Below are 27,532 nucleotides of genomic sequence, written 5' to 3'. Positions count from 1 at the left end.
CCTTGGGAACATTTGAGTTCATAACCCAGGCTCCCTCAGCACATGTTACAGCTGGGAGAAGAGACTGCGATTTTTTCCCAGCAGATTTTTCCCAGATATGTTACATAAGTCTGATACTGCCATTGCCAAGTGTGTGAAGTAACATTTTGCTTTAAACTATCAGAGCTGCAGAAAATTTGCTGGAACACAGCTAAAAACTGCAACAAACTGATTTTTCACTTTGGCTTTTGAGGTGCCAACCACAGCAGATGGAAAAAGGGGTAGCTAACGAGTTTCATGTCTAAAACACAGCTTACTCAGCCCACTGGTTGGTGGCCAACCTACTAAAATTGCCTCTGGTCAGAAGAAACTAAAAAACATAAAGTGATGCAGAACACAGAGTTTGCAGCAGTGGGTCTCTTACTGTGCAAAGTTGCCCTCCCAGGGTTGGTGGTCCCAGTTCCAGGATGGAGCACCTGTTAACATCATCTCTCAAGACAGAATGTGCACAGACTTCGTGCACAATAAGCAGCCTATTTAGGCTGCAGGCTTATTGCACTGTGTGTGCTTCATTATTATTATTCATGTTTTAATTGTTATTATTTTACGGTGCCCAAGAGAAATGTAGGGGTTTTGTCATCTGTTAAAGGCACAATTAGAAGAGCTAAGCTCAAAGGAGCAGCAGAGACAGATGGTATATTGGCAGTTAAATTCATAAAAATCTTCTCTTAAGTATTGCCAGTGAGAGAAATAGCTTTTCTGCTTTTTCTGTTTTTTTCTTTTTCTTTTCCTTTTTTTGTTTTTCTGCTTTAAGGCACACAGTTTATTTCAAGATGAGTATGCTGTAGTTGAGCGGGTAAAGAATGACGTGATTTGGTGTCTCAAGAGTTTTGACATTCAGGAAAAAAAAGAAACTAAAATTATTTTGGCTGATTCAAAAATCATTTATTCATATGTTCTTGCCACAGAGAAAGCTCTGCTAGTTTCTAAGTCAAATAATCTGTGCCATGTGTCCAGCTTCTCTCTTCTGTCTGTCACGTTTCTAGTTAACCTTGTTAACTGGCTTAGTGGAAAAACACTGGTGTAGTGTAACAGGGGCAGTGACCTGCCAGATGACCTATGCAGATCAGATGAAGAATATCAATTTCAGGGTTGATTGGGGGTGTGAATAGGACTACTGCTAATAAAAAACTAGAGTTTTTTTTACAATCACACCCTCACAGCAAAGCAGTAGCCTTCTGAGGAACTGGGAGCTGAACCAAACTGCAGATGAGAATGCAAGTGCTCACATACCAGAGGGGAAAAAATAGTTTATTGAAAGGGCAAATAGTAAGGCTGTCAGAGAGCTAGGATTACTTGTTCAAATGGCATTCTGGGTTAGGAAGCAGCTGGTCTTGAATAAGCAAATAATGTTTAAAAATTAGTATTGTGCTCTGTAAATATGGTGATATACAGGAGTTACAGGATTTAACAACCAAAAAGATATTGCAGAGTTCTCTAGTTTTCTGCTGGTAAAACATGCAAACTGTGAACATATAAATAACATTACATTACAGTTCACAAGTATTATGTGAATGAAAACTGTCTCCAGAAATATCTTTTTGGCATAGTATAGTTTGAATACACTCTTGCTCCTGGCAGTGGACCAAATTCTGCCAGTTTATGTGCTAGAAGGTTTTGGAACAGCCTGTTTTCTAGGTGGAGTATTTGAAGGCTCTGCAAAACTGCATACTGAGGTACCTTTTCTTAAGGACACATGATTTAGCTACACTAGTTTGGTGACCTCTTTTCTCTGGCATCTCAACAGGACAGTTTGTCCTGCACACTTTTACTCAAGCACTGAATGGATGGGTGAAAACAGAGCCTCTCTCCTCATTCTCTCTGTGCACTGTGGAGAAGGGCCAGACATGCTTGTGAGAATCATTTCTTACTAACCTCCAGTGGGTTCTGTAGACCTGGTGGAAACACATGTGGTTTAGATATTTTGGAAGCAGGGAAAAAAGGAAAAAGGTAAAGATTTATTTTTATTCCATACTTTCCAGCCACTTTATAGAACAACTGGAAGTTTTCATTTATTCCAAAATGTAAAGGGACATAGCTCATGTCAGAGAAGAAATTCTGTTTTGTCTTTTCCAGCCAAATAGTGGCTCCAGGCAATGGGAAGTATATGTTCTATACCACACAGGAAGAACTAGTACCAGTGAAATGATTAGTTGGTAAATCCCTACAAAAGAATCCCTGATTTTATCTCTACATTACTCTGCTTTCTTTCTTCAAAGGGGTCAAAAGCACAATTAACCATGCAGAAGTTTAACTAAGCTGTTCCCAGTTGGCTTCTGTAGAAACATGATGAGGAACCCAGGTCATTGCAGGGCCATAGCTCCTATTGTCCCTTTTAAAATTCTTCATCATCTGAAATACATCTTTGCCATACATTTTCTCCCTATCATATCTGTGCAAAAGCCCCCACCAAGATGCCTCTCAGTTGTATTCTTGTTACAGTTTAGTTTAAATAGCTTGTGTGCAGCCCTGCTCTTTATATCTCTGTCAAGTTACTCTCAGTCCTCTCTTTGCTGGAGGGCCTTTTCTTATTTTCAATGACTTAAATATAATAAAAATAATTATTTAGGCATTGTGTTACTAAAGCATGATAGAATAAAAAAAAAAAAAAAAAAGAAAACAAAACCAAAATCCAAAACTAACTGCATAAAAAAAAAAAAAAACACCCACAAATTCTGTTGACATTAGTACGCACAGATTGATTCTGGCTTGTGCTAGGCAGAGACCTTCATGAGAGCTGCCTCCCTGACTGGATGCTCTCCAGAGAGCTCTTTTAGCATTCCATTTTATGGGACCCCATATGCTGTAAATCTCTGGAGCCTGAGCACAGTGCTAGCACTGCTTCTGGCTGTGCACTCTGAAACGTGTTCTCCCCAAGTGCTTAGCTCACATATGACACCCTTCTGTGAAGTCAGGACCCTACAGCTTAGTGCCAAGGCACAAAAATCCATGTGAGCTGCCCTGATGTGGAATGGAAAACTATCTACCCCAGCAACAAAAGTCACATCCAAACACTGTAATTTTGTAATATGTCAATTTAATAGCATTGTATCAGCTGGAGACCACAAATGGTGCATAGAAAGATTTCCCAAATTACCACAGCTTGTAGGAAAAACTTTGACAGCTTGATTACAATAAATGATTACAGGCTAGATCAAGCATCAAGATTTAAAACCCTGCACTAAATATTGAAAAAAAAAAAACCAAAGAAACAAACCCCCAAATTCCCAAACAACCCCATAACACTTTATAATTTTAGAAAACTGAATTTAAATTGTGTGCGATCTACAGACATCATATTTTGTAATTCGTATTACACAGATATGAATTTTCCCAGTGAATGGAATCAAAGCACAAATGGAGTTGCATTTACCTCAGTTTGGTACAAGTTCCATTTCCTCTGTTGCCAGTAAAGAAAAGAACATTGAAGAGCTAAATATGTTTGCTCCCTGAAAAGGATCATTAGAGATCTACAATCCTCCATGGGCCTGAAGCTTCTGCTGAGAGGCACTGTAGACAAGAGCTGCCCTTATTGTACAGAAAATAGAAGAAAGCAGAGATTTTCTACTTCCCAGAAGAAGTAGAAATCTGTGCTCATTGTAATATAAGGAAACACAAATTTCCAGCTGGGAATAATCTGGATATGTAACGTAAGATCAGTGAGGAAAGGTGTGTGTGCCTGCCCCCAGGTTTGAACCATCCTGCTGGAAGGAAACCTAAAGCAGGAGTTGCTGTGGGAGGGTTTAGAAGCCACTGGAGTGGAAGGAGGGAACGTGAGAAGACATCCAGGCTTGGCCCTGGTTGTATGGTTTCCCTACACAACTTTGCTTCCTGTGTAATGAGGAGGAGTTTGTAGATATCTTCATCCTTACCAGTGTTTTCAGACACATTTTCAATGCCCACATTTAGGCTGAGAGATAAATTAGCACCAGAAAAATACTCCTAGCTCAGAAGCTGATAGGTGAAGACAAGCTTGTGTGCATTTTGCTGACAGCTAGCCTCCTCTATACTGAGTTGTCTTGCAACTATTTTTTATTTTCTTTCTGGTATTTCTCTCTAGTCATACTATTTTTCTCAGTTGTGATGTTTTGTTTTGTTTCATTTTGTTTTCCCTAAGTTCAAAGTTTCTGGTGTAACTAAGAATACATAGCAGGGACATACCTAAACCATGAAATTGAGGGGTGGTACTGCATAAGGTCCTGTGCAACATGGGTGCATCTGGGGGAAATCCCTGCTGCTCCATACAGAGTCAAACTCTGGTTCTTTATTTTGCTTCTTCTCTGGTGGCTTTTGGGCTCAGCCCCCATGACAGATTTCCAGAACAATAAAAATAAATTGTCTGTGAGAAGGCTAAGCAGAGCACCCTATAGGAGGAAGGGCCTAAGGACCAGCAGGGTGGATCATCAGAGCTCCCATGACCTGGGTGAAGACCTGGTTTGGCAAAAGAGATCTGTCCATTGGAACTGTTGGCCTGCATGACCAACAGAGAGACCTGAAATGAGGCAAAGGTTTTCAGAGTCATTGTCAGTATCACAATTGATACCAAAATGCTTATATGACTTTGGATTAAAATAAGAGGTGCTTCACAGATTACCTTTCTGTTAAACATTTTACTAAAAAAAAGATTGTTTTTAGGATGCTGAGACTCCTCTCATCCAATTTTAGAGTTATATATTTAACCTGTTCATAATTATGTATAATAAATGAGGAAAATACAGTCTTGTCTTTCTGTACTCTGAAGCAAAAGGCTCTTTTGGTATAACAGCATTAAAATACTATAGTTTAAATGAGTGTTAATTGAAAACTAAGAAGTGGTTAAATTCCTTTCATAATTTACAATATTCCTCCAGAGATATTTCTGATAAGGTTGTTGATGATGCATAATATTTAAATGCAAACCACACACTAATCATTTACAAGAAGTACTACACACACAAAGATAAAATAAAAAGAAAAAAGATCCTGCCTGGATTAAAGAGGAATGGTTTTTTTGGTTGGGGTTTTTTTGTTTGTTTTTTGGGGTTTTTTTTGCAATAAAATAGAATTCATTACAAAGGCTTATATTGTGCTTACAGCTAGTTCAAAGGATCATGTACTTTTTTTAGCACTTTCATGTAAACAAATTCCTGCTCTTAGCAAATTGTATTTTTGTGGTGATGTATTGGGAATTTCATAAAACATCATTATTCCTTGGGAATTTATATGTGTAAGTGTATCCACATCTAGAACGTCCCAAAGCTTTTTGATCAAATCAGCAAGAGGATGTGATGATCTTCAACATGTCAGAGATATGAATAATGGAAAAGGACCCTGGAGAAGGAAAGGAAGACCTTACTGGTGTCACATGTGAAGGAGAGAGTTGGATCTGACAGCTGAGGGCCCACGTGTGAGGGAGGGGTTGGGAATGCCTTGATTGGCACTTGAAACATAGGAGACACCAGAGAATCCAGATGAGAGCTACAAAGTCACATGATGCCAGACTTCCTTAATTCTCATGAGGTTTGTAAAGGCCACAGATTTACAGCGAGGAGGAAAATTTCATCATGGTTAATTGCAAATAAACACTGAACTGTGCAAGTGTCAGCTCTGTGCCTGAGTGCTCCAATAAATGTTTGACCTCCGTAAGACTAGAGAGATGAGGAGTTCCCAGCTCAGCTGTGAGGTGCATTACCAATGTTACTTTAGTACAGACTTCAGTCTTTATTCTGTCTAGTTTACAATTACAATGGGTTTATAACACTGAATGATCACTTAACTGCGCTGGCTTGCACCCCTTTCTGGTCAAAATGTTCTGAGTTACCCAGGATTTACTTTTTTAAACCATCTAAATTAAACCAGCTTATTTTCCTCAACTTTGGGGATCCCTAATGTGTTTCACTCAAAATAGGATTAGACCTTTTAAATAGTTTATCCCAAAAATCCAAATTGGTTCATCTGAACTGTGAAAAGGGGGATTATCAGCAAATTGGTGACTGAGTGTGTCCAACAGCTGGGGAACAGCTGCCAAGTGGTGACCCTTGCAGTGGGAACAGCTGTTTGCAGAACTCACCTGGTGATGCCCAACTTTGACTGACCCTTCCATCCTCGGAATGCAGTGTGGAAACTCCTCATGTCCTTTGGGCACCTTGAGAGGCAAAGCTTCTAGGAGGTAATGGTAATAGAAGTTTGTGGTGTGAATTAGTAAATTGGGTGTAGGCCTGTCTTTTGGGTGGTATACCCTAACCAGCCAATTTAGATAAGGTGGCTAATGTCTAGAATACTAAATTAGGGAAGATAAATATGACTCTTCACATATATTTGTTCTGTTATTTTTACCTGTATATATGTGAAAATATCCATAAATATGTAATTATGGAAGAAGTTTTCTCTGGACAACTTTGACTTTCAAAAAGTCCCAAGGATTTCACAAAGAAAGGCTGCATTTACATTGTCTCTCAGCTAATCCTGCAAGAATGAAGGAGGTAGTGGATTTAAAGGTAATCTCTTGCTCTTCTCTGACTTGGACAGATAGTGGAATCATATCATCTTGTAGTCTTTGAAACAGAAGTATTTGTTCCAGAGAGAATCTTCATAATGATAAGAACACATTCTATTTCTTTAATCTCTATATCCTAAAATGACATTTTAAAATATACATGAGGAAATGTACAGTATGGCATTCCTATGTTGCTGTCTATATTTCCATGCATGTACATACATTTCCTATAGTTGGATCATATATTGTAATTTTTAGAATAAAGTTACAAAAAATCTATATGTAGAGGGTTGTAAAGGACTATTAATGTCTGAAAATTCATCATTGTGCTTGATAGGGAAATAATTGTAACAAAAAAAAAGTCTTTTTACGCAATAACAACAAAAGATGTTTTTTTAGTATTTTCTGAATTTAAAAAAGTAATTATGAAACAGAAGTTACTTTTTTTTTAATAGAGACAAATTTATATTTTAGAAGTGAGTAAAAAGAAGGATTTTGAGAAAATATTTTTATATGGTTGACAGCAAGAATATTTATTCATACTTGGGATTAAATTAGGTGTAAATTGACTGTGAGGAGGGAAATGATCTTGCCTTTCTATGCAACATTATGTCCTGGTCTATTGCTCAGTATGGAAGAATATTAAAATACAATGAGTATTCAAAGGATGCTCACAACATTATTTAAATTCAGATTAGCATAGGTTTTCCATTCATAAGAAAGGAGGATAAAAGATGACCTGTTTTCTGTTGGAGGACTTTTCAACACTGATGCTAAAGATATGACTGTTGCTGGAAGTCAAAGTTACAAGACTTTAAACTTGGAAATGAGATGACAAGCCTTAGCAGCATGGGAGTAGCAATGCAGCTAAACACCAAACGTCAACATTGATGGCACTTGCCATTAGGGACTTTAGAATCAGATTTCATGTCATTTTAAAGGATTTTATTTAAAAACAATTTTTTATGTTTTATGTGGTTGTATTTGAATCTGTATTTCTATGGCAGAAAGGGGAGGGAGGAAAGGGAGGGCTGTTGAGACCGTTCCTTTGCCTTTAAAATCTGTGGGTTTCATCCCCTCCCTTTGTGGTCACTCATATAGGACTTAAGATGTTGGGACTCAACTTTATTTAAAGTTGGCATTTAAAGAATTAAATCATTCTCTAAAGCTTAACAATGATTTGTTTCTCCACCTTTAGCTCCAGAGAAGTCTGCATATATCTGTTGAAAATTTGAAGGGTTTTTCCCCTCCTGCAAAATGAAATGCTAGCTGTTGTCAAAGATGAGGCAATTAATATCACAGTCCCATGTGTTAATAGGTTACACAGATTTTTAATTTTCACACAGCTGACTAGTGTTAAGTGATTACTGATCACTGGGTTTAGGGTTGTGAAGAGTTTGTTTATATGGTAAGTCTTGGTGAAGACGCATGGGTACATTTCACTATATCTCACATGTCCACTCTCTGCCTCTTAGGACTTTGGTCCAACACTGATGTCCTCTCTGCTGGTGATGTGAAGCTGAGTCCATCAAGTAATAAAATTACTTTGAATTCCTTTGGATGTAATACAAGTTTTCTGGATGAAACTGAATGATTTGTAATGTTCAATATAACAATTAAATCCCAGGCGAATTAAAAACAGGCATAAGAAATTATATAACAGCAGTTGGCTACCCTAAATTCTTGTTCAAGAAGAAAACTTGAAGCCTATATCTTCTCTCATCATTTCGAGTAATATTTCCTTACCACCTACTGCACCTTTTTACTTCTGTATGATGCTTTTACAGATCTTCTGTAAAAGAGTGTTTGTAATTTCACTTCTGTCACATCTCTTTGGGAAGATACCTTTTCTGGAAAGAAATTAATATTAAGAAAGTTCTTATGAATGTTTCATTCCAAAATTACCAGCATTATGAGGGTTTTGCCTCTGAATATCTGGGAATTACAGTAGATGGGTCATTAACTGGATCTGGGAGGGCAGTATGTACAGTCCTCTCTAATCCCTTTGCTTGATTCTCTAAAGCAGGTGATAGTAACACTGACTCTTCAGCTGTGACTTCTGAAGAGGTTAATCTCTTCCCTGAAGAGATTTGACAAGAACTTAATGGGCTGACTGAATCCATCTGATTCATCTAGGTCTGTAGCATTCCTTTTCTTCAGTGTTTTTTCTTTTCTTCTCTTAAATGTCTCTGTCTGTCTTGATGTGCTGTCTGACACATGGGAGTAGACAAGTCTATTTTCAGGCAGTTGTTAGATCATATGATGAAAGATTTTGGAAAGGGCAGTGATAGACTGTATGAAAGAGGCAAGCCACCCTCTTGAAAAACAATATTTATCCTTTTCATTATACCAGAGATCTGCATTAGAGGAAGGGGGGGAGCTGCGATTTGGCTGTACAATCGGCTGTATGCAATTACATGCAAAGGAAAAAGATCTCTGGAGATGAGGAAACCAGGATCAGCTCCTGTACTGAGCCCAGTGTCTATTATTGGTTTATTTTTGAAAGCATTCCTTCTGCACTCACTGCAGTTAAGATTTCACCATAACACTCAAGGCCAAGCTGGCTGACCTGGTGCTGTTCTAGGAAGTATTATATTCTTACTGCATTTTTCTCCTGAGACAGATAATAAGTTCACATCCTGAAGGTGCACCTAAATCTTTGTGCTTCCAGCTTTCTGTCAAGCTGCCTAAGGCATGGGTGAGAGTGTGAGGGCTTTAGCCTATGAAGCACCCTCCATGGGCTCCCAGAATTGTGGGTCTGTTCAATCCATCACGGTGAGACAAAGGCATCAGCCATTTAGCACAGATTGACTCTTCAAGGCTGGAAAAATGAGACTTAACCACACCATGGCTGTTCCTGTGTGGCCTCAGATGGCTACTTAAGCTCAAAAGGGGGAGGTTTCTGTGCATTTTAGAGAAGTCAGTGCTGCAGCAATTCTATATTTATATGCTGAATGGCCTCTGTGGTCAGTAAATTCATGTATGAATAAGACAGAGTTTACCAATGACCGAGTCCCTCTTGCCTACTAAATCAATATGAATGTCAGTTACAAAATACATCAGCCACAACAGACAACCATATACGTCTCAACAAAAAAAACTGAGGTGGGAAAGAGTGATTTTTTTGGGGGGTGAGGTATATAGCAGAACCTTCTGTCTGGTGAAAACAATGCATTTAAAGGAGTGCAAAAAATTTGCAGCTTAAACTTTTGTTTGAATGCCAGACCATTGAGAAGAGAAATAAATGCCACACTCACTGACGATGAAATGAAAAGAAATACAAGTTCTGGCTGTCAGTGACTTCAGTAATTAATTCAGTTTTGAGCACAGAGGTGTCCTTTGATACAAAGAATAGCTGATGATAAATTATTTCTCAGTGCAGATGAAATTTAACTAACTCAACAGAGTTGGCAATTCAACAGAGAATTTATTTATTTAGATATTTATTTCATTACTAATCACATGAAGTGGTATTCTTTAATCTTAACCATAGCTAAGTCAAGATGAGTTGTGCTATCAATTTCCAAGTATAAAGTTTCATTGTGTGCAATTAATTAGCAATGTATTTTTCTAGCAGTACTTTAACTAATATTTTTAGCTAGCAATAGTACTTTTGCTTCTAGAAAAAATTGTAGTGGCTGACTTTGATTTGCCTAGTAACTCTCAGTTCACTGCATGATGGCTCCAGTCTTTGTTATTAATTTTCCTTGAACATTCATATGAACATTTTTTTTCATTTGATAGTATTTAAAAACTGTAAAAGTCACGTAAAATTCCATTTAGCAATATATCCCATACAGTCTCATGTTCTTTATCTCTGGTGCATACTATTGCTACAGTTCCCACTGAGATGAATTTGTCCTTAGTTAGAATTACATTGGCTCACTCTGCCAGCTCTGGAAATGCCCAGATTAAAGCCAAAGGATGATCAGTGTGATGTCTTTATAAAATCAAACTTGATATCCACATATGAAGCCAAAGAGATTTACAGCTGTATATGTATGTGACAGACTGCACCTGTGACTTGTTCCTAGTCTACTTCAAGCCTTTTTTACCCCCTACTTTTGCATATAAATGAATGATGTTGGCACCACTTTGGTGAAAAAAACACCAAAAAATACTGGTTATTTCCCGAGCATGTGGCCCATAACCATGATTAGTAACATGCAAAGCTTAAAAATTTAATGATTTCATTGTTCCCTGTTCATTTCAGAACTGATCCTGTGTGTTCTAAAAAGCAATACCATGTCACCAGGAATTCATCTCAGAATGGCTGCCTGCCAGTGCTGAAATAGACTAAAGATTTTTGAACACAGATGAATCTCAATCTGTCCCATACTGAAAGATGAGAATTAATAGCAGGCTTCCTCTCAAAAATCACATTGACACAATAATAGAACATAGAGAAGCATAACTATCTTTCACACAGATACTTTTCTTGCAGATGTTATTTCTCTATCAACCTAATTAACCATTGCAAAGCAAATAAAACATGACAAACACTGCCATCTTAATTTAATTAAATCAAGAACTTGTCATAAAAACCCAGTAAGACATATAGAAATTTTCCAAAATTGTTATGTCCAATTAATTGAAACATGTATAAACATGAAAAAGGTCAGTCATCAAAACTGGGCAGGTGATGTGGTTATATTCTTATAACAAGAGGTCAGAAGGCAGGATTTGCTTTGTAATGGCAGCTGATTATCATTGCTCTCCCCCAGTTCCTGACTAACTTAGAAATATCTTGTAATCAGAATCTTACTAGATTTTAGCACTCAAGGACAGAAAGGCTCTTCATTGCTAATGCATTTTGTATGATCCAAAATATTTCCATACCAGAAATAAGAAAGTCAAACAGTTGAGGGGAAAAACCCTACAAACAAACATCATAAAACCAAACTCTAAAAAGAAGCAATATAGTACGGATTTTCAAAGACATCAATGGGATAGAAGGTTAAACACATATATCTGTTAATGCATACATTATAAACAGTGAAATCACTTATATTGTCAAATTCAGTGACAAAAATTAGTTAATTGGATTCCCTTCAACTGTTTAGAGCTCCCACTGTTGGATTCAAGGAACCTCAGGGAGCAAAAAAAAGGTACTGGTCAATTCCTATTAGTTCTTAAAGCAGGAGATGGCATTAGAGTGTTCTTCATTGCACAGAACTTTACATTTCATCCATCTTTCTTCCCCTTTATGCCCTTGTTTCCTTACCTGCCTTATGAAACAGAGCCATGCCCCACATGTGGAAGAGCTCTCATCTGAGTCAAGAGCAGGGTAACCCTAAAGAGCAGCATGACATCCCACCCAAGTAAGGAATGATCACATAGGGAAAGACCAGAAAAACAATGGATTTCCTTCGTTACTACAGGACTATGAAAATTCTATCTAATTTTTGGTGTTAATACAGATACTTCTGCATAAAAAACACTATATAATATTAAAATATAGATACTATAAAGGATCCTAAATATATTTTTGATCTTGGCTATAATGTTATACTCTTAAAATTCCAACTCGGTGTCTATCTTTTTTCCACTTTAATATAACCTTGAACTTTCCATACAAATATTGCAAAAATCTATTCATTTTAAGCTATATTTTATGCTGTCTTTTGAGGAGAACCATGTCTAAAACAAGAGTATTGTAAATTTTATGTGCATCTTTTCTTTGCCTTATATTAAAACATAATTTCAAATAATATAATTTAGGTGTGTTTTGGAGAAACAAATGGAAAACTGTCCATTCTCAGTCACTTTAAACTGAATGAGGTTTTTATTTGAGCCACCAGGAGTTACATGTAATTTTGAGCAATACTCTTGGTTCCTTAAGTCAGAATAAAAACATCAGGGGGCTACTCTCAGGTGTCCCATTGTCAGGAAAGCAATTCCTTCATGTAATCAGAATAAAGGAAACTTGGATATTCCCAACTAATATTAAGATTCCAATGTCAATATTCCTAAATTTTAGTCTATGTCAAATAAAAGCCACTATTTAAACGTACTTTGGAAGATCTGGGGGTTTATTTATTTATTTATTTTATTTGTTTCATGTCCGGTTATCTCGGCTGTTTGAGGGGCCTGGAAAGGCCCGGGGTGGCCTTGGGGCAGCCCGCGTATCGAAGGACGAGAAGAGGCTTCAGTTCTTCTTTCGGTTTTTATGTTTATTAATTGTTTATCTAAAAGATGTTCTTTCAGCCGAACAGAGATCTGCTCAGCAGTCAGCCATGAGCACACTGTCTACCCTCCCGGGCAGCCACGTATCTTTATACCCATTGTTACGTGTACAATATTTATCATTTTTCCCCAATACCATTTATTCTTATAACTCGGGGCACTCTCAGTAATAACCAATCCAAAGGTGCCACCGTGGCCAAAGAAGATGGAGGAGAAGAGGAAGAAGAAGGAGGACAGGACACACCCCAATTCCTCCATCTTACTCCTCTAAACCCCCCTGTACATAAATCCTAAACCCTGTGTCTCACCCTCTAATTAACTAATCCCTTCACCATTCACCCTGGTGAAGCCCTCCTATCCTCATCCTGCGTAGGGTCAAAGTGCAGCCACCAGACACTTCTGGCAACATTCCAGGAGTCCCGAGCCCCCCCCAAGGTGGTCTCGGAGGCTCAGCATCTCAGGACTGAGATCTTGAGATCCGACAGTTTCACACACTGCTGAAATCAGGAAAACTGTCAGTCAGAAAGGGAGATGGCAGAAATCCAAACCTAAGTTCTTGCTGTGAGAAGAAGCCATTGTGGCCTCATCTTCCAACTGTAGCTCTGTTTCATTTCCACTCTAAACTTTGAACAACCCTCGCTTAAGGATTAGTTGAATTTGATTTAGAATGCTGCTTCTTTTGCTCAACTGGAATTTGCAATCATGGCATTTACTGAAAACAACTTTCTCCCAAACTTCTTCAGAAATCTATCTCTAAAATCTCCATGAAATAAACTATTTTTACATTTGCTTATCTATAAAATGAAATGCTTCTATGCTATGTGATTACACAGTTTGCACAATCTTTATAAAATTAGTCATTACATCTATGTGCATGTATTTACAAAGCATCGCCCAATATGGCTTTGAAAATGCGTGGCTAGCAAAGAACTTAAAATGCAAACTGCCAAAGGCAGTTACACGAGAGAAGCACAAAGGGTTTGTGTTTGTTTTTGCTTTGGTTTGGTTTTCTCCATGAGCATTGAATATCCCATTCCTAGATGACAACACACAAAATGTATCTCACAGACTCCCAGCGGCAGTGGGATTTTGATGCTGTTACCATAGCTATCTTAGCCAGATTAGGTGCTGCAGGTCTCTTACCTGGCTCCCATCTGTAGAAGAGTAAGGGTGTCTCTTGGTCCTATCACATCTGCTGGTCCTATGTAAATGTCTGACACATAAAAGGTTTGAAATATCACTGTAAGTTTGCATGCTTAGACAACTGAACTGCTCCTGGAGTGTGATGAGTAGAGCAGGAAACCCCACTGATTTCACTGAAGTCTGGGTCAGGTGCCTTGGTTAATTAAAAATCTTTTCCATTTTTTAATGAAGCATTCATTAAAAATGAACTGACCCCTGAGGGACATAATTTATACCCAGCATCCACCTGGACATAAGACTGTTGGTGTAGCCTGGTCCTTCAGGCCTCTGTCTTGGGACCAGTGCCCTGAACACCTTAATCAATGTAAGATCAGGTGCACCCTCAGCAAGTTGCAGATGGCACAACACAGAGGGGTGCAATTGACAAACTAGAGAAACCAGATACCATCCAGGGAAGGCTGTACAAACATGAGAAGTGGGCCCATGAGGACCTCATGAAAATCAACAAGCCCAAGAACAAGGTGCTGCATCTGGGTTAGGACAGCCCCCAGTATCAGTATGGGCTGGGGGATGAGCTGATCTCTTGCATCAGTCTAAAAGACAGCATTGTTTTGTCTTTGTAAAATGGTTCCTAATCCTATTTAAGTTTGTCCTGGAAAAGCTGTACATCTGATTTGTTTTTCCCATTGTCTACTTTTCCTTCCACCAACTAATTTGTCAGCTTCTTTGTTTCTTCATTTTAATTTCTGGAGGAACCACCCTGTCAGAGGGTTAAAAAGTGAGAAAAGACAAAGCAGCTCCTTTCTAACTGAAGATATGCAAGAATTTGTAAAAGTTCTTACTAGCAGTGCAAGGTAATATGTTGCATAGTTCATTCTAATATAATAGTGTGAAATTTAATATAATAAAGAATTTCTTACTAATGCAAAAAAAACCCCCTACCATACAATACTGTAAACTGCATCCTTTCCTCTTCCCCCAGAATTAATGAAACAGGAATGTTTGTGTTTCTATGAATATTGGTGTGAAAATTAATAATGTAATAATTTAACTTTTTTAGGACAATTTAATTTGTATTCACAATGGAACATCAGCACAGATCCTGTACCATTATAGAGAAGTACTGAAAATGTAAGGTAGTTTCAAGAGTTTTCATGGAGGGATTAGCCTAGATTTACTGTAGCTGACAACACAGTTTGCCACATAGTTTGCAGAATTAATTTCCTTCTTCAGCTATAAAGAATTCTGCTGATCAAGACTGTGTGGTTTATAGCTAACAACTTATAACAAATGTTTCCATCTTTGAGTATATAATTCATAATAAAGGCCCAAGGTCACTCAGTAGTACACATAATTTTCATCTTTTAATCCCATTCACCTTTTACTAGTCTCTCTTGAGCAAGAGAGATATTTTGGCACTCAAGCCTTCTGACTTTTATTTTACTGACAACTTAATTGATATTTTTTCAAACAGAAATAACAAACAGTAAGTTTTTTTAATTATTGCTTTAAACTTCTCTGGCTCCATAAAATCTGGCATCATAGAAGTAGTGCTCCTTCAGAAACAATACTTAAATTAGATTTCCTTTCTCTGACGTGATTCCAAATGATAGGAACACAGTGCAGGGAAAATCTCCTTTTTCAAAATGAGATTGGTTAGTGTTTGCTTTGCTGGAACACTGGAAAGTCCATATCTGCAGAAATACAAGGTTGCATCCTGAACATGAGATGGCATCTGAGCACTTTTGGGAATTTATATCAGATATGATCTCCTGTCATATTCATACATAAATGGTCATTCCACAGCAGATATGAAACTATGCATCTTTAAGCACTTTTTTCCAAATATTCTTATTTCTCCTATGTTAGCAATAATCATTAAACACAAATAATGAAGCAGGATAAGCCTCATTACTCAGTATTCCTGCAAGCAAGTATTTTTTTCTTTCCCCATGCTAGACATTCCCAGCAAGCATTACTTGATACAGTCCTAAAAGAGCAGTTTAACTTTTTCACTCTTCTCATACAGCTCAAGAGGTTGGTTCAGGCAAGCATGAGAACCTGAATCCTGATTTACTTCAACACATTGCATTATCTGTGGAATTCCTGGGCTCCTCTTGACTCCCTGTGTTTCCTTCCCATCCTTCTCTCCATGACCAACTACAATTTTGTATGCCATCTCTAGGCAAGCCTCCCACTCATCTGAAAACACACACATATTCACATCTGTCATTGTTTGGCATTTTTGTCTGAGGAGATGCAGATGTTTCCCCACAAAGAATTTATGAAGAGGGTTCCACAGTTCTGAATTACCCTTGTAGAAAGCACACTCTCCTGATCTTCCTATTTAAAGTTTTAATTGCACTTTAATTTGTCTCAGGATCACTGATCTTTCCACCCTGGAGAATAATTGTTCCTGCTGTGAGTGTGGAAAGCTGAGCTTCACAGGGTTTCCCCAAACTTTCCTTAACTTGTAGCTGTCTGTAAGCAAGTGTCTACACATCATTTAGTGGGAAGTTTTTCACTGAACCTGCACTGAATTTAGTCTTAAAATTAAAGCATATGCTGAAGGAAACTTCCAGAGAACTCTTTTGTCTTGAATGAAGATTTTATGTAGGAGCTAAGTTGTTTTTTGGTCTCATATCAACTGGGGCACTGTAGCTACCAAAAAAATAAACAGTTTATGATTCTAGCTTACATATACAGATGCCTTGTTTCAACACTGCTACGTTCTTCATGTATGTGTTATTACTATAAAAACATCCTTCATATTAATCAAGGATTTTATAGGTGCCAAAATGAATACAAAATCCCATGATTTTTTGTCTTGATGAGAATCCTATTAATAAAATAAAAAACAAAGAAAGAGATAATAAGGAAAATTTTCTGGGAAAGTATAATGCAAATAACTTTTTACTTCAGTAGGTGCCAAAATGAATACAAAATCCCATGATTTTTTGTCTTGATGAGAATCCTATTAATAAAATAAAAAACAAAGAAAGAGATAATAAGGAAAATTTTCTGGGAAAGTATAATGCAAATAACTTTTTACTTCAGATTTGTGGGATAACAATTTGCCTAATGTGCTTTATTTCCCAGAATTGCCAGCTTTCAGTCCTAATGTATGTTGAGCTATATTAAATACCTATGTGTTAGTAGTGAAATAAAGCTTTATAAAATATAACAAATGCTTAAGGAGAATTTTTTTGGAATCACAGATATGGAGAGTATCAAGACTGTTTTCTGTCCACTAGATTATTCAAGATTTGTGGAATGCTCAACCTTTGTCAAATAAAGTCTAAGCTTGCTTTTGATGATTAAACTCACATTGATTAGTGAATGCAGAGAATTTGATTCATAGGTAGGCAGATGAATGTTCTTTCTAAATGAAAAAGAATGGCTGCTCTGAAAGAAACAGCTTACCATAATGTTCCTTTCTGTGCATTTCACTGCTTAGCAAAAGTACAAACTGGGACCCCTCACTTTTAATAAGGACATGTCTGAGAAGATGAATTAAGTCTCAGACAGAAGAGGTAGGTGAACTTGTCCTAACTGTGGGTGGTGCAGTAATTAAAACTCAGGGAAACTGCACTTTCTGACAGTTCATTAGACAAAACAGTATGTGGAAAATGTTTTGTCATGTCTAATTGCTACAGCTGCTTGGATTTCTCTGTTATACTGAGACATCAGCTATTCATAAACCAGCAGGAGGAATTAATCTGCAAAAAATGTTCTTTTTATGTTACAGCTGTCCTTCTGTGGAATCAATGCCTCCAGAATTTAACAAAAAGCTTAACTTAACTATGAGACAGAGCAAAAAAAGCAGTAGAAAATCTATATCTAGCAATAGTTTTAGAATTATTGAGTTGATCCAGTAACATTACTTAGGAGCATAATGCTGTCTGAGTGGGATTATATTGTGTTGTCTATCAAAATAATTTTTACTTATACATTACTAAGCAGTTCCAGATGTGGAATTTGAGCTAGAGCTACTGGTGCTGGAGCCTTCTTGTTTCATCTTACAGTATGTGGAGAAGCTATCTTCAGTACATGGGTGAATCACAGTATAACAGCATAAATAATATCAAGCTGATTTTCTGTATTTTCACTCATATTTTCCATTATACAGAATGTTAAGGTGAGGTTTAGTTTTTCCATTATAAAATAAGTGGTAATTTGCAGCAGAGCAGCTTTTGGGCTTAAGTTGGTTATAGTTCAGTCATTTTCATCATATTTTCTAGCTGTTATGTCCTAGCTGAAGATTTCATGTGTATTCTTCAACAGCTTTGGGATTTCAACAGAAGTAACTAGATTGACATGAGACCAACTGAAATCACAGACTAATTCATGTCTGCAAAAATGATTTCTGCTTTCCAATAGAGGTTGCATGGTTTGATATAGCACTGACCTGCAATTGTTTTTCATGTATTTATCATTATCAGGATTGGTTGATTTATATATTTTGGTGGAACTTCAGATATATCAGGTAATTATTAAACTCCTATTGAACATTGAATTATCTTTATTGACAGTAGTTAAGATCTACTGGGAGATCCATACTGGGAGGTCCATATAGTGTCTTATCTACCTCAGTCTTTAGATTTCTTCTCATTCTAAGCTTTTACTTCAGGGACTACTGAAGTGCATTCACATACTGCTTCATGCTCTGAGTCCTCTTCTTCAGCAGTATTGAGTTTGTTTGACAATGACACTATCCAGGAGAAAAAATTTTCATAAGGGAATTGTAAACATGGTTCTGGAAATTATGTAATATGGTGGAAGACTCTTACATGTTACATTTTACTGATGGTGTTGTGAAAAGTCAAAGATAATGGTGATTTTATTAATAATTAAGAACAATAAACTGGATCCATAAAACTTCACTAACACTCTTGAAATTGATTCTTGTGTATAAAACTTAAAGTGAGATAATTGACAGGGTTGATGGCTTCAGTAGCCAGCAGTTTGCAAGTAGTTTTATGTAAGACTCATAAATCTTTTACACTCACAGTCATTAGTGCCTTATGTAAAAAAGGTTGGACTGATCTGTAGGAGATATTTGCACTCTCACATGGTGGATTAGTTGTGGTCTGGTGCCATTCCATGCAATTACTGAAAGTGGAATGGAGTGCCAGGGAAGCGGTGGAGTCAGCATCCCTGGAAGTGTTCAAGAAACAAGTGTTGGTGGCACTTAGGGCTGTGCTTGAGGTGATGGTGGCGGTCAGTCAAAGGCTGGACTTCGTGATCTTGGAGGTCTTTCTGACCCTAATAGTTCTATGCTTCTATGGATTAAAATCTTGGGGTATATAGCTGCGAAAGGAGACATTAGGAAAGTGAAGAGATATGATGTTATTTCAAGAGATCCTGTGAATGTATGCATAAGAAATAGCTTTGATACAAAAATGTATGATTTTCAGAAGTATTCAGCATTGGTGAATAAATTCCATTGGTTTTAATAGCAGCAATACTAGGGTGGTACATTTGGAGAGACTGTTTTGAAATAAAAACCTCCAAAAAGGAATGATTCAGGCCTTGGGAACTCTGACTTATTCTCTTGAGAAGTTTTCTCTCTCTTTCAACTTCAGAAGAAAAAGCAAAAATTATTCAGAGAGTAATATTAAAAAAAAAATGGAAGGGTTAGTGGTGTAAATAACTTCAGTGTTTGCTAAACAATGCTTAGGAGGCTTTATTCAATATTGTATGCATCAATATTTATGTCAAAATAACACCACCAACTTCAGTTAAACTCTACCAACATATGACAGTGATATATTTATGAACCACACTTAAATTATTAAAAATTTCTAAAGGCTGCTTTGTTTCTACACAAGTATACAAAACAAGGATGAAAGAACCCAACTGCCTGTTTTCTCAGCTATGTGGTAGAAAGAAAAAAACCTAAATGGAAATGAATAGATGTGAATTATTGCGTTAATTAGGAGTATGCTGAGTCTAGCGTTTTGGACCCAGTGAGTTAAAATGCTGTGTAAATTCTGTCTCACACTGAAGGTGCTCCCATATAGGTCAACTCCATCTAGTCTAGCTGTGCAAGATGAACCTTGTGGCAGAAGAGATGACTTGCTGCTATGAACCTTGTGGCAGAAGAGATAACATGCTGTTTATTTGCTTATAAACAAATCACGAACTACATTATCCTTATAAACAAATCACAAACCACATTATTATTATTTTAGGAACTAATAACCTATACTTGGCACTTAGCTGCAGTGATTAGGAACCTTTCCGGCCCTGTTATTACTTATTTGGTATTTCAGGCAGTTCCATGTTGCTATTTTACCTTGAATTTGTCTTTAGTACTTCCATTTTGATTAATGCATCCTAACACAAAGAAATCCTCCATCTCCTTGGATGTCAGAGAGTACTGCACAGGGCTGCAAGTTATTAATTTCAGTGATTCTTCATCTTCTGAGTTTACTTTAAAGTTTTGTCTGTATCCTATCACCCTTCAGAAGTGAAGCCACATTTCTTTGGTATTATTGATTCTTCATAAAACCCAATAGATTGTGTTACTCCCTGTCAAAAAGCTTAGATGGAGGGCTGCTACTTGTGAATTTTAGATATGAATTTAAAATTCTTAGCAAAGTGGCATTTTAACCTTTTTTTTTGTTGTCGCTAATTTTACTGCAGGCTGCCCCCTTCCCAGCCAAGGATTATTTACATTCAAGACAAGTAAAGGTTTTGAACTAACAGCAGGAGGAATTAAACAACCCTGTGCTGAACGAGTAGGATGAGGAATTTTGAAAGGATTTCAGGTTTAGGGTGGGAGCCAGACTACTGTGTCCAACCTGCCTCTCAAATGCTCATCACAGTCCCAAGGTCAATCACTCTGACCAGGATAATGTGGTGGAGAACTGCATTTTCCTTTTAAAACTGCTGGAGGTGGACATCTTAAATCTTTTCAATTTCTCCTTAAAAGTGCCAGTGCTTTCAATGTACTTCTTAGTGGTAAAATTTACAGAGATTTATACTGTCATTCATTTTTTCTTTTTAAGGACTGAGAACAATGCACAACTGATGGGGTGAAGGATTTAAATACTTATATTATCCAAGTTCTAGTCATCATCAGTCAATGTCTACTGTAGGTTTCAAGGATAGTGATACTTTTAGAATCTAATAAAAAAAAAAAAGAAGGAAAAAGCACTGTCAGCAGCAAAAGTAATTGCTTATAGAAAATTAGTATGCTGATAAAAACCCCACAAGAAATGAAAGTGTACCCATATTGTGAAACTGGATCTGCAAAGAGTTATTTGGACAACAGGTGCCAAATACATGGAAGCTATGGCTTATAGAAGCACAACTGGAGTGGAAAAATACAGAATGCAAGTGCAAATGCATGAATCCCATTTATATCAGCTTCTGTTACATTCAGCTGTTCTAGACAGAAACTGTGCTGTGTTTTTGTAGATGTAAAATATGCAGCCTTTCCAGACATACTCACTTATTACACTACTGTAATAATAAATACAAAAGAATTACAGAATACAATACTGAAAATAATAAATGTACATGATATAATGTCTTCCTTGCCTTCTTATGTTTCTTTTATAGGCTCATAGAATTGTTTGGGTTGGAAGGAGCCTTAAGTATCATCTACTTCCAGCACCCCTGTCATGAGCAGGGACACATTTCACAAGATCAGGTTGCTCAGGGCTCCAGCCAAGCTGGCCTTGAGCACTTACAGGAATGAGGCATCCATGACTTCTCTGGGCAACCTCTTCCAGTGCCTTTCCACCCTCACAGTAAAGAGTTTCTCCAAATTAAGGAGAATTTTTTTCTAATACCTAATCTAAAACTCTCCTATTTCAGCTTAAAGCTATTCTCCCATATTCTACCCCTACATGAACTTGTAAAACTCCCTGCCTGACATTCCTGTAGGTCCTCTCCAGGTACTGAAAGGCCTCAATAAGATCTCCCCAGAGTCTTCTCCAGGCTGGGCATTACCATCTCTGGCAGCCTGTCTTCATAGAAGAGGTGTTCCATCCCTTATATCACCTTCATGGCCTGCTGGACTGACTCCAAAAACTCAATTTTTTTTCTCGTTCTGAGGACTTCAGAGCTCAACACAGTTATTAAAATTGGGAAATTATTAAGTTATTTATTAGTATTAAATTAATTAATAAATTGTTGGGGTTTTTTTTAATCCACCATGACTGTCAATTTCTTTTTTTAGAAGGAATAAAAAATGGAACAAAACTGAAGTGCCTGGAACATTTAGTCTGAGCAGGGAAAACCAGTGAAACAGTGTGGCATGACCCTTTGAAAGTCTGATCTAGTGGATATCCTTACAGTATACAAGTAATAAATTATCTCATATATGTTTAGATAGTGAGAAACTGCTATAGATATGTACATTTTGTGTTAGGCTGTAGATAAATGGGTTAAATTTAAATAGACAAGACTTAAACAGGCCAAAAGACACAGCAGACACCCTGAACTAGTTTCCTCCTTATATTTACAGACAAGTATGTTCTCAAATTTATCTTTCTGATGAAAAGAATGAGAATTTTTTTTTAACCTGGCCATGTAATTCTAAAATCTGTAGAAAAAATACAGCCAATTTAATGAATGAAATAAATAATCTTAATGGAAGACCACTGAGAAAATTACTTCTCTGCAGTTTTTATAGTAGTTTAATTTCCTCTTCTATATGCTATATTTTCCTCAGTGTTCACTGCAGATGAGCTATTTCACCACACAGAACTTCTAAAATAGGATTTATTATTTCTAACTTCCTTTTTAATTTGTTTTGGAAAACATCCTTAACTGCTTATAATTTTTCTCCCTCTCCCTTTTTTTGTGTGTTTGAGTTGTGTTTTTCTAGCAATTAGATATTTAAAGATTTTAATGCACTTTTAAGCCTATTTCAAGAACATTCAATTTCCTCAGTGGGGTGATCAGTAACATTTCAAAGAGTGAATATCTAGAAGAGTATCTGGAATTACAGGTAATTTGTAAAAATCAAATCCTATACAAAGAATCTTTTGTAAATTGACCATTCTGGTGTGGGAACTGTAAATTAAAAAAAGTGATGTCTTCTCACAGGGTTCAAAATCAAGACAGAAGCAACTCCTCTGCCAAATGAGTTGAACCAAAAGTTGTTCTTCAGAGGGGGTTATGTCCAGATCTGAATGTAACTATTTGGAACTCTCTCTCTGTTCCTTTTCTTAAATTTCACATTTGCTTAATCCAATAATTCCCAAAGCAACAGTTTTTTGCAGTTTGTTTATTGGGGTTTATTTTTGTATGTTTTTATTGTGACTTTTTTTTCCCCTGCATTTTTTTTACCTCTAAATTTATGAAACTGATTGTCTGGAACCCATATCTAGTACAGCATGTTGACTGTTCAGATAAAGGCAAACATTCCCCCATTACTACATAGATACAGATTGATTTAACAAGCACAGATTAGAAAATAAACATATTCATAATGATGCAGAATTTAGCTTTTCCTTCCAAGTCTATTAGTTATTTGTTACAGGGTTGCTAGAGGGGAAGCAATTCTACCTGACATTCATCCAAGAGATTCATTGCAGTTGCATTATAGGGCTAGAGCTCTAACAGCCAAACAAGCGTGTCCCATGTTCTTCATTCTACTCATTTTCATCACTGTTATTAAACAGCAATCAATTGTTGACATATTCATCCAGCTCAAATTCTGACAGAAAAAGAATTACATAAATGTCACTTGAAAGATTTTAATTTAAAATTAATTCCAAATTTTTAGTTCACGTTTTCTGTTGGACGAATCATTCTGCATGCAGTCGCAGATGAACTGTGCATGTTCCAGATATACCTCCCTCTCACTCCTGTTGGCTTCATTGTGCTTCAATTGGCCCCCATACAAAAAAAAAAAAAAGTGTGAAAAAAGTGCTCATTTGTGCTTCAAGCACAAATGAAAGCAAAGAATAAAATAGGCATTTATTTTGAACATAAATGTATTTGATTTGTCTTTTTAGGTTTTTTTCAAAATGTCATATCGTAGTTTAATATATAATTGCTTTTTTGACTTGATCAGGTCTGACCATTCCAAAATCATTGCTTATTATACTATCTCATATAATTTTCCAACAAGTCAAGTACTTTGCTCCTTGAGCGGGCTATATTCTAATTGGTAAAATGTCAAGCTCATGAAAACCAAAAATTTCACACTAAGGAAGCAGATCATTGTTAGTGAACAGTATATCACAAAAATGAAAGTGCTTTAAGGAAAAATTTAAAAAGAGTTTCCTAAAATTTTGTCTCAAGTCCAAATGCATTACCAAAGTAAAGAAATTGAAAGCCTGAAGCAATACTGACTCTCATTATCTAGTCTACTTTGCTGTTAGTTTGTAACTGTTTTTCCATTCTGTTTTTGATTCATGTTCCAGGCTCAAATGTCAGATAGGCTTCAGATTCTACAAATTATTATCCCTTCAAAATTGTACTAATTTTTAAAGTGGTTTTGTAGAGTTCACTATTTTCCTTTTGCCTCCTGGGTGGCATCACATGGAATGTGGCTTGCATGGAAGTGGAGAGCACTTTTAATTGAAGGAAGGATGGGCAAGAATGTTAAACAAAAGGGTGGAGAAGTATGTTTTTATTCTTGTTGACTGCACTGGTTGACAATGTTGGGGAAATGCAAATTCATCAGTAAGTCAATAAATTGTTAGAAGAAAGGAGTTGGAGATTTGGTATGCACAGATATGCAAGTGGAATTGCACTGTCTGTTGGAAGGTATTTATTTTATCCCATGCAGAGCAGAATTAGAAGGTAAAATAGCATCAAAATTTGTCAAGTCTAGAGACAGAGCTTTGCATGTTGTTTGACTCATTAGAGAAAATTAGTAAGGCAATGAGGCAGGCACCACTAAAGAAACACTTTATATGACTGTATTTGTCTGGTGATAGATAATTTTATGTAATTTTTCGAGGCTTTAATCAGAATTGTGTTTTGAATACATAAACTTGTTAAAGCAACTCCAAAGCTGGCAAGAAAAGACAACATATGAAACAGAAAAAGTATGTAATCATTACATGGTGAAGAGTTGGAAGAATTCACTTAATAAATTGCAACCAGAACCAGAAGTAAAATATTATTGATTATAGAAAAAAATCAAATTCCTCAAATACAACAAATATTTTGATCAGTCTTTTAAAAATTCTTGGTTTTCTAAAAGCATTATTTTGATCAAATATAATTTGCTCTTTGCAGAAATATCAGTATACTGTTAGCTGTTGACATATTAGTAATAATAATAATGTAAAAAGCAATTCAGGAAATAGCACCCTGCTTAATTTTATTATTGAAATAATATAGCATACTGCTTGCATTGATATCAGTATATGGCAATAGTAATAATAACATAATAGCAACTTAGCAATATCCTTCAAGTAAAGTTAGTTATTATTATACATGAGAAAGCAATGCCCTTGTAAACCAGGTTTATTTGGATTTGGAAAAATGATTTGAGATCCTTACCCAGATACCCATTTTTCCAAAGTTTTAGGATTTATAACCTCCCAATTATCTTGTATTAGTAATTTTTCTGTAAATTCCTTGTCTCCTGCTAAGCATGAAGACATTATACAATCTGTGCTGCATTATAATTCACCACAGTTCTGAATGCTTTTCTAAACTATTGTTAAATGTAAATCAAATGTGGAAATGAGATTTATATACAAATTACAAATTTTAATGGAATATGCTTGGTCTAACTCTAAGCTTCTGAATATTCCACATGAGCTTAATCAGTGTTCAGTTATTTCTGTACCTATGTCTAATATTTTGTCTCTAGATAGTCTTAACCAGTTTAACATTGTTGGGAAAATATTTTCTTTTCTTTTATTTACTTGGCTTTCCTTTCATAATCAAATTCTTAGCCAAGAATGATACAAAGAACCTCCAACTGTTTCTGCCTAATTAGTCATTATTTATTTCATTGCATTTTAAGGACACCGATTAGCAGTCCTTTGTTTTTCATCAGCCCCCAACCTAGATGGTTCAAACACAAGAATATTGATGCAAAACAATGACACATCCCTGCAGTGGGAGAGTGGAAAACCAATTTCCTACCCCAGCCCAGCAGGGGTGCTTCAGCAATGGACCCTCTGCATGTTGTAACGACATCTTTCTATAAACAACTCCAGTTTTCAGCTCACCCACACACTTGGCTCTTCAGCTGCCTGGATAATTCAGAATCTTTCTTCTCTTTGCCTTTGGTCAAACCAATAAGTGTTCTTACTCTTACATGATGGAGCAGGATATAAAAGCAAGAATTGTTTATCTTTCCACCAAGAATTATCTGGATCCCTCTTCTCCTTCATCTGTCTTGCTGATAAAAGATGTAGCATGTTAAATCAGATTAAAGGTCCATCTAGTTTAGTCCCTGATGATACCTCACATCAAATGCCTGGGGAAGAGTGACTGTGTTCAAGAAGAATATAGTTATAATTTCTCAGTCTAATGATTTCAATCTGCAGCAGTTTGACAGTCATAAATTTCTTTCTGAGAGAAATTATGACTTTCCATTTAATTGTCGTGTTAGAAATTTCTTTCTTATTTTCTTACAGTCATTTTTTTGAAGCGATACTTAATATCCACAAAATGATGTCATAAATTTTATGACATCAACTTTATGACTTTATGACATTTTGCTATTAATACTCCTGTGGGTATAGTGATTTTTGTAAACTATTATTCCAATTTATAAACTCTCCTTATTGTCCCTCCATTATCAGAAGAGGCAGGGTGAAAGGGAGGAGCTATTTGGAGTTTAGTTCCCAGCAGTTATTAAAACCAGCACAATACTCCAAGTTATTTCAGGGGTTATGAAGCCCTGGAGTCATGTTTGCATAATGCAGTTTTTAAAACTGGGTGCATATGTATGGCATGAAAAACTGTGTTTCATAAGTGCCTAGAACTTCTCTTACATTACTCAAATCAAAAGTTTTTCTAGTGGTTAGAGGTGAAAAAAACAATTTTTTTACACATGTATGAACTGAGCTAAGATGAAGTAATATATACCTTACCACTTACAGCACATGAATGCACCAATTTTTTCACATAAATTTCTTTTTAGGCAATATTTTAGGGATTTAGAATATGCACTGTGAGTAATAATATTGTATATAAGAGTATTTCAACAAAACCAAAAAAAGTTTCAGCTTTGTTTGTTGGATTATGAATACTTATTTCAAGCTAAATTATATGTCTTATAAAAAACTGGTTATTTCTCAGTCTTTGCTTAGGAATTATTTGAATTTCTGTAATTTTCTCTAAGATCTTAGACAATTATTTTAGAAAATAAATCAACAGATGTAATTTTTTTATTTCTTCTGACTGAATTCAATCTCACCATAACAGCACATGCAATTTTGTAAAAATCATCAAGTGTTGACATAAATGTGAATGAACTCCCACATAGTCCTACTATTTTGTGGATTATCAGTCCAGTATGCATGTACTTTTAGGCTATATTAATTCCTCTTTTCAGTGCTGACACCTATGCACTCAGCGTAACTTTTCAAAAGGAAGAAGTCTGTCGGTCAGGTTATTTTTTTCATGATAACCAGATTACTGTTCCTGAACTCTATGAAAGCCAGGAGAACCTCTTGCCAGGGGCTTTCTTCTCACATTTGCACTTTTGTCTAGTCTGTATTCTAATTTTATAACATTTTGGAACTGAGTTCC

The sequence above is a fragment of the Zonotrichia leucophrys genome, chromosome 1 (assembly GCF_028769735.1).
Source record: "Zonotrichia leucophrys gambelii isolate GWCS_2022_RI chromosome 1, RI_Zleu_2.0, whole genome shotgun sequence".
Taxonomy (NCBI): Eukaryota; Metazoa; Chordata; class Aves; order Passeriformes; family Passerellidae; genus Zonotrichia; species Zonotrichia leucophrys.
The sequence above is the reverse complement of the archived record's forward strand: the minus strand, read 5'-3'. Positions refer to the sequence as shown.